Genomic DNA, 16,263 nt, shown 5'->3' on the forward strand with positions numbered 1-16,263 from the left:
AATGTGACATAATGTCATTAAATATTAATATATTTATTTTCAGAAGCTAAGTTTATATTATAGGCATATTTCTTGCAAGCCACACAACTATCCTTTCAAAATCAAATGAAAATATTTTCAGATTTTTGAGAAAAATTCATGCTTTAACATGCTGTTCTAGGCATGGTCAAATGTGTGAGCCAATACAAAACCTAAGAATTTTACTCAATTCTTATATACACTTCTAGCTTATAATGAGATAAGTTTTTCTGAGATCAGTAAGACAAAGGGGGTTTCCTGCTCTCAATATTTCTGTGCAATTTCCATCAACTGTAAACAGTTGATGGAAATTGCACAGAGTCATATATGCATATGTGCAAAGACAAATTATTGAAGAAACTTTGAAAAATTACATTTTCTATTCTGATTGCTGTCAGTCAAATATTTCTTCAACTTCCATTTATAACTTCTCTTTGGCTTTGGCATAAACTCCTATACTTTCAATATAAAAACAAATTAAATAAAAGGTGTGAGTAAACTTGATTGTCAATTTTGTTTTATCTGGTTTAAGAGACTATTTTGTATAAGCCTCACATGACAAAGAAACTCAGATGTGAACACTATTTCACTCCTAAAAGCCTAATAATATTCCTTACTCGTCTTCTCCACATATTCAAATAGAAAGTTTTAGCTACAGAAGTCTGAAAAACAGCAATACGAGAAGAAAGAAACAAAAAAAATCCCAAAAAACTGTCATTGCAACTGTTCATTGAATTCTAAAATAAAAGGAGGGTCTATGAAAAGGATTATGCAATTCACAAAATGAAAATATCAGTGGTAAAATGCCATAGAAAACGCACTGATACTACAGGTGCTCCTTTAAATGAATAAAACTTCTCTGGTGCTTGCAATTATTCCAAAATGCAACTTTTGCTGAATTGTGTGTATGCAGGTATTGTCCTCTGTGTAAATTCACAGGTAAATCTTAACAAAGAGATAAAATGGGGAAACTGTGAAAAAAAGCCTTCTAGAAATTAATGTAGCAGGAAGAGTTATTTAAAAACAATAATAAGACTTGAGGTAAGTGCTGCATTTGGGAAGATTGTACAAGGTGAGAAAATAAACCATACACAAAGAAAGATAAAAGAACACATACTGACAAGAAATGCCATGTAAATAGCTAAGTTCTGAAGAACCAATATACTACACATAGAATATGGAGGGAATTAACTGAATCTAACTGTACCCCAAAGATTTAAGATAAATATGAATTTTAGCCTAAAAAATTGAGAGTGTTTTTCTGTTTTAAAACAAAATTAGTTGAAATACCTGAAAAAGACCTGATATACTCCTTTACTTGCTTGATAAAAGCTCTGGAGGCTTTACCTCAAATGTGTTTTTTATAGAATTTGATAATGAGGGGGAAAAGGGTGAAACCACAAGACAAATGATAGAATTCAAGGCATGGAAAACCCACACACACACCAGATCACAGCTATGCATCTTTAAATCTGAGGAAGACACCTACAAGTATCAAGTTGGTCCAAAGGACAGAGGAAAAAATAGCACTGAAGAAGTACCATGCATAAAAAGGTTTCTGGAGCTCAGTGATGATGACTGGCTTCCATACTTTAATATGCAGTAAAGGGGAAATACAGTAAAATAATTGCAAGATTTATGTGGCACAAAATGTGAATGACCTTTGCTATGAGAAAAAAAAGACAGGTAGATGGACAATTTCCTGCCTTTTACACAATACTATGTCTCAAATTTCACAATTTCCATGAACATTTTCAACCAAATCAGTTACTGAATGGGACCAGGTACAGTGTGGACTTACATGTGTCATTTCCAGACTGTTCAAAGAACTGGGAGATGGATTAAACAGTTTGGAGCTCTGAAACTGGGGACTCTATGAACTAGATTGATTTCATTTTTAAAGGTTAAATCCAATTTTTCTTCCCCCATAAAATGTCCACAGTGATTTGATACACGGTGGCTAGTTTATTCTGTGCTATCACGAAGCATCAGCTGTGCCATTTCATAAGCAGCTGGCTATTTGAAGGAAAAAAGATTATCTAATCAAACCCTGGCTGAGGGAACTCACAAGAGAAGCGAAAGAACTAATGTGACTCTGAGCTAGGGCTGTAAAGCAGTATTTAGAAAGATTCCATGGGTATGAACTCTCCTCAGGTATGTTAGTGGCTGACAGCATATAGGCATTCTGCAATATTGCACTTATTAGATTTTATCTATTTCAGCTGGCTTTTATTTGGGACTCAGTATTTCTAGAGAAAAGTTTGGTACAGATTAGAATGAGCAGAGAACCAAACAGCTATGGAGGAGTTGTTGATGGCACATCTCAGCAATTTATCTTCCAAACCAAATGGAATGGGAAGAGGCCAGAAAAAAAAGGCCCTTTTCTTGGATAAGAAGTATGTTAAAATGGGCATCTTCCTTCTTCAACTGAACAATAACATCAGAAAAGAAAACAGGGCTGTTGTTCTTGTTCTCTTACTGTGTTATTTTGGATTTGGAGAAATAATTACTATGGTTTATATATGTCAGTCTAGCATTTTTCTTTTCTGCACTACCGACTCAAGATCAGGTTGTGCTTCCAGATCATCTTTTGCCTTGTTGCTGCCTCTCTATGCATTTTTTCTCTTAAAATACAGTTCTTTGTACTCGCCATAAGAAACTTTACATTTATTCTTAGTGAATTGCTATTGAATTCCAAACTGTTTTCTGTCCCCCTGCTACACATCCTATGCAAATTTAACAATCTTAACTTTAGCATCACTCTTCAAGGCATCAGAGAAAATATTAAAATCTATCAACCTCAGGGCAGATTTGAAGCAATTCTCTGCTTTAATTGTGAAATGCTGATAAGTTGTCTATACGCAGCTTTCCAAGTAATTATATATATACACCTAATGAAATTATCATCTTGTCTTGTATCCCTATTTAACCTTTATGAATTTTATATGAAACCATGAGAGAAGGTTTGATGGGTTCAATACAGAAAACATAATCTACTTCTCTCCTACTCACAAGGCCTGTTACTCTGGCAAAGTAAGTTAGATTGATGTGTAAACTATTTCTAAGTCCATGCTTCCTGAGACTTTATCTTCTTGTCCTCTTTATTACTAGTAGTTTATTATTTGCTATATTTTCTCCTCAGGAATTCAAGTTAAAACCAGCTGTCTGTAAATCCCAGATTATGGTATTTTTTTTTCTTGTTTTAGACATAGATTCTGTGCTTTTGCCTTTTGCAAAATCTTTCCCACTCTATTCTTAGAGGTGATGATTAATATTCTGAATTTTCTTCAGCCATTGTTTTAAGAAAAAAAATTCGTCAACTGAAGTGGATTTGAAAAGGTGTCTTTATGCTGTCCTTTCTCCACTGTAGTGGGTATTTTTAATTCTGTTTCACTGTTTTTAGCTCTGCTAACCATCTAAGCAGGTTTGACCTTTTAAATTTAGATTTAAACATAAATGTAAACACTTTTACCTTCTTGAAGCATTTTAATGATACAGATTCCTCTCAATGAGAAGCCAAGTAAAAGCTTCCTTATCTTTCATGTTACCGTTTCTTTTACTTCTTTATGGAAAGCCTTCTGAAGACTATTTGGTAGACTTTCTAATAAAAATATTTTATTTCATATCTTGCACTTTCTGACTGAACTTGTGTTTCTTCTGTTTTTCTGCCTGTTCAACCTGCTTACAATTTGCATTCATTTCTTTCTTAACTTTCAGGTCATAAAATGGTTCATTGTTCAAGCAAGTTGGTCTCTCCTTACGCTTCCTAATCCTCCTTTATATTGAGATAATTTCCCATTGTGACTTCATGATTTCTTTACTGACTTATCAGCTCCCCTTTTCTGCTTAGAATTGATTTATTAGTTAGACAAGAATGCTTATTCCTACCTTTCAGAAGTCACTGTTTTCCTCTTGCCTCTCTTGCAGATGTTCCATTTGATTGATTTTTTGTTTGCCTTTGTCTAGGGGACTTGTTCTAAAAAAAAAAATCTATCTCTAAAAGATTCAAACTATTTTTATTTCAGGAGTTGATCACTGGTCATTCATATGAAAGAATTTAAATACAGTTTTTTTCTGAAGCATAATGAAGGGGAACATACTTGAATTATACTGATAATGTTTTTTGCAATCACAAAACTTTTGCAAATGTTATTAGGGCAATTTATTTCTGACCTGTGTCGCCTCTTCAGCAGGAATACTCTGCATGGGTTAAATGTTTTTAATGCAGTTTTGAATATTTATATGTCACACTCTGAAAATAAAGACTGAACTGTTCATTCTGTGTGGACTGAAATCATGCTAGAGATCTTTTGCTAATAATTAATGTCACACCCCACTGGGACAAACACTATTTGCATGGCTTATAGTAAAAACAATTCAAAAACACTAATGTGATTCCCTGAACACTGAAAGCTTGTGATGCATTTTATGAAAACACCACTGGTGAGAACCACAGTAGCATATAAAAGCTATTATTGCATTGTACATTTATTGTACAGTTTATTTCCTCTTTGATTTATTTAACTCAGCAATTACCAGTTGTTGTCACTCCCCTCATAGCAGGATATGGTGGATTTCTAGCTCAGAGCAATGCTACTGTTTGGCAGCCACATTTTTTTCCATCTCCAAATCCAAAACATTTCCCCAAATAACTTTAGGTAACTACTTCAGGCCCAGAGAAAACTTCCTGACAGTGTAAAAGGATTTTAAAATATGATACCTGTGCGATATGTGCGAACACAAAATTTGGTATCCAATAATTATACATTCACAAAGAAATTCTGCAATGACCATATAAAATATCACGGTGATGTGGCTAGGCCATTCTTTCTACAATTGATGCTTATCCATCCTTGTGAAGCTTTCACCCACCTCACAGACCACTCTCTGTACACAATTGCAGTTTCCCCCCTGCTGCTTTCACATCCACGCACTGCAACTTCTACACACAGCTCCTGATATCATAGAATGGGGATGGTTCAGGTTCACCTAGTTGCAATCCCCCTACCATGGGCAGGGATGTCACCCAATGATTCAAGTTACTGTGACCATCCCAATTCTGTGTTCATTTGTACAAAGGTGTGGCAGGTAGTTTCCCACAGTTCTGAATACATGCAGCCAAGGCACACATACTCTCATCCATACTTTTATTCCTTTATGGCAGAGCCACCCATCAAAAAGTGTAATATATTCTAGACTTTCCTTATAGAATACACATTTTTGGACTATGCTTGGGATCTCTGGGGAACTCATCCCCCTTTCTATCTGGTATTCTGCATCTCAACCTGCTTACTAGGGATCAACCAACCAACCCGAGGTACCATCTCCCGTAAAGTCACAGCTCTCAGCAGAGGAAGCAAGTTAATATTCCTGTTGTCTTCTTGCAGGCTGTTCCCACAAAATGGAGAAGCAACTTCTCACTCTTCGAGCAAAAGGAACAGGTATATTGGTGCATTGATGAGAGTTTTGAATAATCAGTAAGTTTCCACCATGTCTTCTCAGACTTCACATTAAGGCTGCCCTCACTTTCCTATTTATTCCTCCTCCCTCTCCAGTGAGAACTTGAGGATTTCAGTTTTGATCTCCTGGTGCTTTTAAGTTTTCAGATTTCTGATTTAGGTGAAATGCCACTGAAAGTCTATCCCAACAACAGGTATATCCAACTATGCAACTATTTTTTATTTTTTTCAGAATGATGTTGCTCAATTAGATGTAATTAACCCAAGTATCCTTACCATAAAAACTAATAAATTTCAAAAAGCCTGTTTCAGAGACCTACAAGAAGTTCCCTAAATAAAACAAAAGAATAAAATTTACATTAACTTTAATTTGAAGAGAAAAATAAGTAGAAAGCAAAGCTTTCTTTATATATGAGAATGTTGTAGAACATCCTCATACATATTTTTTGTTTGCAGACTATATTGACTATATTTAATAACAAACACTGGTTTTAGACTGGTGGTCTGAAAGTCAATATTTTTTAATATAACTATTGCAGATGTACATAAAAGACTTATCAATGTCGTTATTTGATTTTACATATGTGAGCTTTTTCACTGGCATAAAAATGACAGAGGTACATACAAAACCTATTACTGCTATTTGATATTTCTTAAGGAAAAAAAGGCCCAGTTTTACCAGCCCATTTTACAGCTTATTTAATTTAGTCTCAACAAGTGAGCCACCAGCCCCTTTAAGCCTTTCTCTTTATCTCTTTACTTATTCCTTTTAAGTGTCAGTGGAATAGATTTGCTATCATGGTAGTGATTGTCAGCCAGTATAATGTGAGCTTTTGGAAAAACTAAATTGAGTGGCATCAATTATTTATTTTTTTGCAAAATATAAGGATAAAATGGAGTTAACTGAGTCTTGGTTATCCCCTCATGATTTTCTGTCCTTAGTCAAGGCCTTCATTCAAAGACATATTTTATTATCCTTATCAGAATTTTTACTTCTCTCTCTCATGAGGATTTTATGGGCACACACTGCATTCTGGTTTTCTATTATTTCCCACTGAATTACAGTTGGTCACTGTTCTCCAAATCTATGTCCTTGCTTTTCATTCTGAACGTTATTACTGTGTTAGGGATGTCTTTAATTTGGTGATTATATTTTCATTTTATTTTATTTTCATAGTTTGCCCTTGACTTTGCAACATTTTCTTTACTCCCTTTTTTATAGCTTAGTGACCTTAATGCAATTGTTAAAGTTGAGATGAAACTTCTATTCTAAACTCCCTTTCAGAACCTTATAACTTTACCCAGATATTTTCTTTCAGGCTGAGTGCTTTTATGCTTTGTTGAAGGGGATTTTTTTTTGAAACTTCATAAGCATTATCTATTTGTTTTGAGTTATCCAACTTAAAAAGAAAGCAGTTTTGCAGCAATCAAGACAGATTTTGGATGCTTTTTTTAAGGCTGATAATTGAAAATCAGCTTTGTTTCAGCACTTCAAAATCAGCTTTGATTGTGGAACGGTGGCTTTTCTATCTCTTTGAAATGGTTTTGAAATAATAAAGTTTTGCATGTGACATCATTATTAAACACCTTACCGAAATACTAGAGGGAATTGATCTCAGAATAACTCTGTTAGACCTAATTTTATTTTAAAAAGCTATTAATTTTTGTATGAGAACTACATTTAACTATACTTCAAATATTTTTAATGCCAATTTCACCCCACTCTTCGTGGAGCATAGTCCAAAGAGATGTATTACAGCATCCAGGTAATCTGGATTCTATATAGTACATAGAATAGTGCAACATGTGCAATGAAACTAAACATTTCTCCTGTACTACAAGGAGTAGCTTTGCTTCATTCCACGAACATACTATTGTAACTGTAATGTGTTTGTAAAAGCTTTTCCTTTACGATCCAGTGAGAAACCCTATATAGCTGTAAACCCAAGAGGAGCACTGGGAAGCTTTACGCAGTATCTTGTTTGTTATCATGAAAGAAATACTCTTCAGGAAAATGTCAATGCACAATACAATCCCACTGGTATGCTTGTACTCTGCATTTTCTGCCATGCCTTTTCTTTATCACAAAGACTTTTATAATCTCAGTAAGCTACCATTTTATATCCTCCACATGAAAAATGGTGTTGTAGCCTTGCAAAAATGAACGAAGAGCATGGCTGACCAACAAAGATTTTATGTATTTGCAGAGTCAAAGTAAAGTTGAGAAAGACACTCTTTGGGCATTCTTTTGATCAGCTAATAAAGAAATACAAAAACTTGCAAACATTTTAAATTGGGGGGACTCCTTTTAGTAAAAAAATGTGTCATTATTTTTAAGTTCCAAACTGATATAAACTACTGTTTTTCATGTTTGTACTTACATCGAATAGACTTAAACCCCAAATTACTATTACAGTTTTTTACTCTGACATCCAGCAACATGAAGACTACAAGTGCCACAAAAGCAGTAGAAAGACATGTTTTTTTGGCATCTGTGTGTGCTGCTCACTTTATGAATTTTGTGATTTACTTCTGACTTGGGCTACAGGCTAGAATTATACCAGCCACCTAATGAGGACAATTCTTTAGCATTCATAACTTTGAATTTTTATCCTGGCTAAGCTAAAAATGCCTGTCAATAGATTAATTTTAATCAAAATCTTATTGTTCTGGTCCTAGCTCTTTACTTCATAATTTTTCATTGATTAAGCACCTCCTGCTTTTTTACAATAATGTAATAATACAATCCAAAGTGCCTCAGGAGGCCTTCATATGAAAGGCAATAAATAGGCTTATTTGATTCATATTTATTTTCCTTTTCATTTATAAGTGATTTCCTGCATTCAGCCCATATTTCTCTTTCCTGTTCAAATACAGAAATTTTTAGAAGATTGCTCAAATAAGGCTCTTGCACAATTAGAATCCTCCCCTTGGCTGCTGCCATTCTGAAGCAGCACATCCTGTCCTGATTGCATTATTGTTCCCTCTCCAGTGATTCAGTGATAGATCTGTTTATTCATACCCAATCTCCCACTAACACCTAGCTCTGATAATTTACAAATTCATTTGTATTTGTCTTACTGATTGTGAAACTTCAGTCAGGATATGAATTATATAAGCAAGAAAGCTCCTGCACCTCCTGTGGTCTGGGACAGGCTGCTATAACCAGGACTTTTTAAGAGATTAGCTGAAGGAAATACAGGTTGATTTAAAATGGCTACACTTTTCTATCATGTGCAAAGTGTTTCTATCAAATAAGGGAGAATAATCTTATCCTGTATGTCAGTGAAATATTAAAACAGAACACAGAGCTCTGTTTTTCACACATGCAGAATTAATTGGCAAATGCCATTAACACTTTATTTTTTCTCCTTTCTGATTTTTGCACTCCATGTCTTTTCTGATGGGCCACATGATAATACATTGTCCCCTGACTGTCAACACACTTCTAGGCACTTTGCTGAAGAAGAGAGGAGTAGTAAGAAAAAAGTAGTTGCAAGTTCTCTCCAGTCATAAACTTCCATTATGATTAAGACTAGATAGATTATGAGTTCATCTAATATAATCTCCTGAGCATCATAAGCCATTAAACATCACCCAGATACTGCTACATGGAGCCCAATTACTTTAATTAGACAAGAGCACTTCAGTTGTCAAGAGACTAAACTGTGTTGTGCCACTGGCATAGTCCAAAATAGACAAAGATGTCATCAAAGCCTGTGGCTCTTCAAACAAGAAGGAATTTCTAGGTGAGAAATGCCCCCTAAATTCCTGGAAATGATATTTAGCTCATCCACCAGCTCTGGCACAAACTATTCAAATCTCTGACAATAAGCCTGGAGACAAAATTTTGCCTTTCCTTCAAATTCAGTGATCAATTTATTGTGACCTGAGCATGAGAGCAGGATAGACTCAATGAGTTAGCTAAAAACAGGAATCTCTCCAGAGAAGGTACTTTTTTTGGAGGTATTTTTCCACATCTAAGTGCTAAAATCAATGTAGGGTAAGCTGTGGATTTTAAATTATGCATATTTTTGCAATGCATCTACAGCGTAAAATGCTGTTCTCTTTCCACAGGTGAAGAAAATGGAAGCCCAGGCATCTTTGGCTCTGGAATCTAAATAATGAAGAAGTGACAAAGTCGAGTGTTTGGTATCTTTCATATGAAAAACACTTCTAGGGGATTGTTTGATCTAACAGTTCACAAAAACTAAGAGTTAGCTGATCAATCCTGAAATCAACTACTGATGTGATCCTAAACCCACCTGCTATTTTATCTCAGCCCTCAATTTAAAATGGGTCTCAAATGCTTGCAACTTTACTTCATTCCTATTTCAGACAAATTGGTTAAATTGGGAGCATTTATCTTCTGCAAAACAATTGTTACAAATCCCAGTCTGAGCTGGTTTACATTCACAGGCATCAGTTTTATCCTCTCCAGTTCCTAGGTCCATGTGTCCAGTTTTGAGTTATCTTTACAAGCAAGAACTTGATTTTATCCTAGTTTTCTCTAATACAATTTCCCTGACTCAAATACACTGTTATTCTTATACCTGTGATACCTCGAGATTACAGAGAACATCATCTTACATTGTCTTTTGGGTAACTACCTCTTTTCTCTGCTTCCTTGATCCTGTCCTAGAACACATATGCCAGACTTTAAAGGGTTTTAAATTTTATCAGGTAGGCTACAGAATAATAAGTCAAGCTAAAACAACTGAAGACACTGCACTTTCAATTTGCTATGTGTAAGTACAAAGCCATTTTCCAGATGTCTGCATGATGCAGAAGTCAGGTAAAAGCTGTACCCTATATAAATCAAGGGATACAGAATTTTATCACATTATGAGTCATCCCATAATATTCTGGACATCCAGCAGACAAAACTAATGAAATTTCAGTTTTAGCTCACATAGAATGGAAGAGACTTGGATATCTTCTAACCGTATTTTTCTAGCTAGTATTTAATGATTTGGGATGTAAGGGAAAAAACAGTTATTCTTCTACTATTAAACCAAGTGCAAGTAATTGATTTGTTTTCTGTATAAAAAGTATTTATTTTTCTTTTGCTAGTCCTGTGAAATAATGTGATCTATATTATTAAAAATTGAAACATTCTTTAATGTTTCAACTGGATTGCTTTATCCCACTCACTGCTAACAGCTGAGTTTTATATCAGTCACCAGATCAATGACTTGGCCTGTGCTGCAAGACATGGGCAATAGAAATAATGCACCTTGTCAGCAATACATAGCTGGTTAATTGCACAGTGCAATTCTGGAGTAAACACTTTATTAAAACATCAACATTCTACTACATCTTAAAAAGCCCTATGCTTTTACACTTAATTTTAACCTATGTAAAACAGTACAAACCCCCCCACCACAAATCCAAAAAGAATTCTGGTCAGCCTGTCATATTTTAGCAATTGAACAACTTGCTCAGCTACTGAAGCATAATGTGTCAACAAGATGGAATTCCACTTTCTAAAGGCTTGAGTGCCCACTCAATAGAAGAAAGCAATACATGATTACTGCTTAGAGCTTGTGGCGCAGTGCTAGCAACTCAACATTTAGCAATAATAGAAAATGTCTGTCTCATTTTCATTCCCCATGAAAACACTCCCTATACAATATTATGAAACGCTCCTGCTGTGAGCTGGTTTCTTAATCACAGCACTATCTTCAGCTATTACCTTTTCTATGGTCACACCTTTCTGGTGAATTCTCTTAAAAGCAAATATTTAATGACATATGGAACAAGGACAGATATCTGAAATGTAATAATAATAACAAGGAGCAACCCTTCAATTTTGTGACGGCTACTAGATAGCAGCAATCTCCTGTTTCCATTTTAGTGTTTTGCAAATGACATAAAGGTCTCAAGGTCTTTTTTTTTCTGAATTATTCCTCTGTTTTTCAAAACCGTGGAGCCTCTATTTTCTGCTTCAACTTCCATTCCCATCTTAAAACTAAGGGAAAAATTTGGATCGTTGTACACACAGCCCTTCTTCACCCATGATCTTTTATTCATCTGATTCTAAAATGGAAAAGATTTTTTCAGTGCAAGTACCTTCAAAAGTTGTCTTGAATTACCATTACTCGACTATCTTTATTTCTCAAATTACTTTAAAAGTTGCCTATTCTCTCTTTATGCACATTGAACATTCTCTGGTACAACTAACAAAGAAACAAAATACATGTCCTGAACCACACATTTATAGCTACATCTTTGTTTGAAAATAAAAACAAAAAAATAAAACCTTTGTTTGAGGTTATTCAGACTTTTAAACATTTGGATCAGGCACTATGTAATAATATGATAAAATCAGACTCCAGAGGGAAAGGAATTAGAGAAAGTCCATGTTGATCATGACAATACATTGCATTAAAACTGAACTTCACAATAAAAGACTTATAACTTCCAGATGGGGAAACTGTTTTTTACTTCAAAAAACAGTTTTTACTTTGTACTTTCACATATATGAAACAGTATTTGCAAGATGGTTTGGATTCCAGAGGAAGTATTGGTGCATTCACATAGTACTTCAACCAACATATAAAAGCCTAAATTAAACAACCCTTCTCCAGAAGTTTAGAAGGACATACACAACTAACAAGTCATCATTTGTGTTATCAGAATTAAGTGGATAAGAACGTGTTGCTGGGAATTTTTACAATTCAGATTTCTCTCCTCAAAACAAAAGATTTTCCCCAATTCTTTGGGGTTTGCCTACACACATGTCACTGGGTTAAACAAAGACATTACTGAAGATGTAACACGTCTCCCAGGACATGCATGAACACATGATGATGAATCACAAAAACCCCCAACTTTGCCAACAACAGGAATATGTATTGTACTTCCCATGTAACTATTTTAGTGTCCTCTATTCTATTAAGCTTACTGAAAAGGCAGGCGATTATTAATCCTACAAATATGGTGCAATTGCTTTTGACATATGCTTCCTTAGCCATGGAAGAAGAATGCAAGAAGAAATCAATGAGAAAAAATTGCTGGGTAGAATGAAATTGCCTTAGGGATTTTGTTTTATGTAATACAACAGCCTAGGAATTCTATTTATAAGGAAGACATGGTATTTATATCTATTGATTTTTTTCAGGGACCTCTTGTAGTCTGCAGCCATAAAATTTCACCTGTGATGATGATGGGAACACATCTCTTGATGTTCTTCAATGCACTATGTTTATGGGACAGTAAATATGGTGTAAAACAGATGAAATAACCCCAATTTTGTGCTCCCTCTGCAAAACTCTAGAATTTACTTTATCATTGCACATTTAATACACTACATTTGAGTACCCACTTGCAGATTGGAATTTCACATTAGGGGAGCTCAAAGAAGAACAATAAAAACATCATTAGGACAGCTTATTCCTAAGATCTTTTAAATTGTCACCAAGACCCCAGTATAGTTTGGGGTGGTCTCAGGACATCAATGAACCTTCAGGAGTCACGTCTCCTAGCCAGGGATTATCAAACAACAGCTAATCTGTGGAAATACATTCTTCTTCTTCACCTTATATATGCTATGCTAGGAATGAATAAACTCAAGGGGAAAAGACCAGCAGAGGCTCTGTCTCCAGTATCCTCTATCTCCCTTCTCACCCATTTCAAGGGATAGGTCAACTCATATTGCATACTGAAAAACATTTACCATTGTTGCTGCACAACATAGCATTGTGGAGCAAAATATGGGATGCAGTTACACATCAGTCAGTTATCATCCCACTGAAAGATACTGACAAGGAATGTTTTGCAAGGCAACTGAGCTGTATGTGTAGAAACCAAGGCACACTTAACAAACAAGTTGTATGGTCCCTTTTGAACATCCATCCTAATCTGTTTTTAACTCCAACCTTCTTTAATGCATAGTAAATAATATGCCAGTATAATATAAAACAAGACAAAATGTTTTATTCATAAAGCTTTTGTATGTCTTGTTTACCACAGCTTTTCCTGTACCTAGGGCAGCTGGTACAATATGTATTATCTACTATGTTTTGCTGCTGTTTTCTAGTATTAAATATGTCAAGATTTTATAGCTGAGCAATAGAAGTTAGTAACATAAGTCTGATGCATAGTAATGAAGGTAGAATAGTGTATAATGGTAATCTCTTAGTAAATCAATTAATAAGTTTATGGCTAATAATAAAAAATATGAAACATTTTTTCATTTTTTTTTTCGTCAGTACAGCCAGTCAGTGGCACCACAACATGGCTTTAGGTGAGGACTATCCATAATCATTAAAAGGATATCTGCATGCTCCTATTCAGTCAAAATAAACCTTTCATCTTGGAATTATTTTTTATTTTTTGTCTGAAAGCCTGAATAGACAGCAGTGCCTGACTGTAGAGCATAAATATGGGGATTCTTACATTTAAACCTCTTTCCTCATATTTTTGGTCCAGTTCTGTATAGGCATTTACCAGACACTTTCTAGGCATGTTGCTGTTTCCAAATTTCCTGAGACAAAGTAAAACCCATCTTTTAATTTTACCAAAAGCCCTTTTAACAAATTATAAGCACTTTCCTGGAGATTTGCATTTACCTTTGATACCAATGGCAGTTCCTCTGCAAAAAGAGATCCTATTTTCTCATTCCACGTAACAGAGTAAGAAACCGAGGAATACAAAATGTTTGCATCCCAGCTTGGCTCAGTCACCTGTTCATTTTTCATTATTCCTTCAGTTTTGGTCATAGTCCTTATATGTTTGGGACTGCCTCCCCCAGTTACCTCTCTGAATATTGGAATATTTATTTTGCTCCATTCCCTGGTGGCAGCTTATTCTCTTTTTGGTTCCTTTACTTTTCTAAAATGGCAGCTGAAACCCCTTCTAGCTCACTGTCTCGACTTTCTCTTGACCACCTGTCTTTCCTCTCTCCCCTGAGTCATCTCTTCAGCAAATCAAAATCCTCAGCTACCTGACAGTTGTTAGCTACCCTAAATGCCAATTCAGACCTGAAAAGTCAATTTGTTCTGTTCAATAGGCAACTATTTCTCTGCAAGGGCTTTACTGTGGATAACAGACAGACCACTGATGTTGGATATAACTTCTGCTGTTATCAACATGAACTTTAACCAAAGACAGACACCCAAAAAGAGACTCTACATAACTGAAGTACAGCTTAAAAATGCAGATGATGCAGATATCCATAAAGAATCTCCAGATTCACACTACTTTCCTTATTTCTTTGCTTACCAGCTTCAGCAATGAATGTATTTCTAATCTAAGCTGTACAGGTTAAGTATTGCAAGACATCTTTTGCAGTCTTTTTTTGGTTGGATGATAGGGACATTCTTCATCTCTGGCCTTTCTTTGAGCTTGTAAATCATGCATACACTCATGAGGGAATGCATCTTCCTGGATTCCATAAAAATTACTGGAAGGCCTTCATACTGAAAAAGTTCAGGTTTTGACTGGGAAAAACCATCATAGTTTAAGAACAGAAAACACTGAAAATGACTTCATAAAATAGAGTAAAAATAAATAGCTTTTCTAACTGTCTTGGTATCCTTGCAGGTGGATCTTTACCTTCAGCCAACTTTATAGCCAGCATCTGACTTCAGTGCTAGGACCCCCATCACAGGCAGTCTGACAAATTCTCCTTGAGATCTCCATTTTTTAGGGTGCAGGGAAAGATTGAAAGGCATATATTTTCACTCTGTTCCCTTATGGATTCTGAGGAAGGATCTTAATATTACCAAAATTTGGCTTCTAGACCAGCCTCCTGCTTCTCATTTCAGCCTCAGTGAATTGTACCCTGTAACGTTCAAGACGTCACATAACTCAAAACAAAGGGTGAGTTTACACTCAAGGCTGCAGATCTGATCGCTACCGAGCACAGCGCCGAGTCCTTAGAAGGAAACAGAGCAGTTTGCTAAACCAGGCAGTATATCAATCCTTTATGCTACATACACTTTATTTACAGGGCATTCGTAGATTCAGAATGATGATGAATGAAGTTGCAAAATACAGCGTGATTTTCCAGGCAGAGACCTGAATAAAAATTATATGTAGTTTTATCTTTTTTTAACCAATCCCTAATAGTTAGTCCAGAGGCATTCCCTTTTCTTTATGCAGTCGTATTTCTTATTACTTTCCCAGATTCTGCTTTATTTTATAGCCCTATGTCTGCTCAGTGAATTTGGGCAGTACTCTGTTTTACATGCACCACTGCATGGACAAATAGGAAGTCTTACCAAGGTCGACAGATGCTAACCTACTCAAAGAAGACAAGTTACTGTGACTTCCTAGTTCAGCAAACTATTATTCTTCCCTTCCATGGTATCAGTTTGGGCAACATCAAAACCGCAATAAAAAGTGTGTTTTCCACAAGAAAGACAGCAGAAAGAGCATTCTAGTATTTTACAAATATAGATATTTTATCTTCTCTCATAGTGTTAGTGGAATTCTGCCATAATGCCAACTGTGGGAAGAGTCACATACTACAAACACCAATTAGTCACTCTGACCAAACATTTAATAGGTTGTTTTATATTTAGATCTATCTCTATGTACATCTTTTTTCCCCAAAGCTTGATTTTGTACTTGCTTTTTCTACTGCCAAAAATGTCGATGGTCCATATGATGTGATCTCTTAGCAAAAGTGTTTTCAAGTTTCATCTGATTTTTATTTCCATGAATCCACCATTAATTGTTTATTCCCCTTGTTTAAAAGCAATTTTTATGTGTAAACAAAAATATTTCTATATTTCTTTTCATCATGTATTTTAACATGCACAAGCAATGTCACTACAGT

The 16,263-nt window shown here is 35.2% G+C and overlaps 1 protein-coding gene across 3 annotated transcripts in view; it reads right to left on the reverse strand.

The window, feature by feature from the left end:
- The window catches only part of PRKN (parkin RBR E3 ubiquitin protein ligase), a gene marked incomplete at its 5' end in the record, with an annotated part of 673,262 nt that overhangs the window by 92,277 nt on the left and 564,722 nt on the right, over nt 1–16,263 (reverse strand). The gene's annotated exons all lie outside the window — the stretch shown is intronic.

Source organism: Zosterops lateralis (genome assembly GCF_965231275.1).
Source record: "Zosterops lateralis genome assembly, chromosome: 3".
Taxonomy (NCBI): Eukaryota; Metazoa; Chordata; class Aves; order Passeriformes; family Zosteropidae; genus Zosterops; species Zosterops lateralis.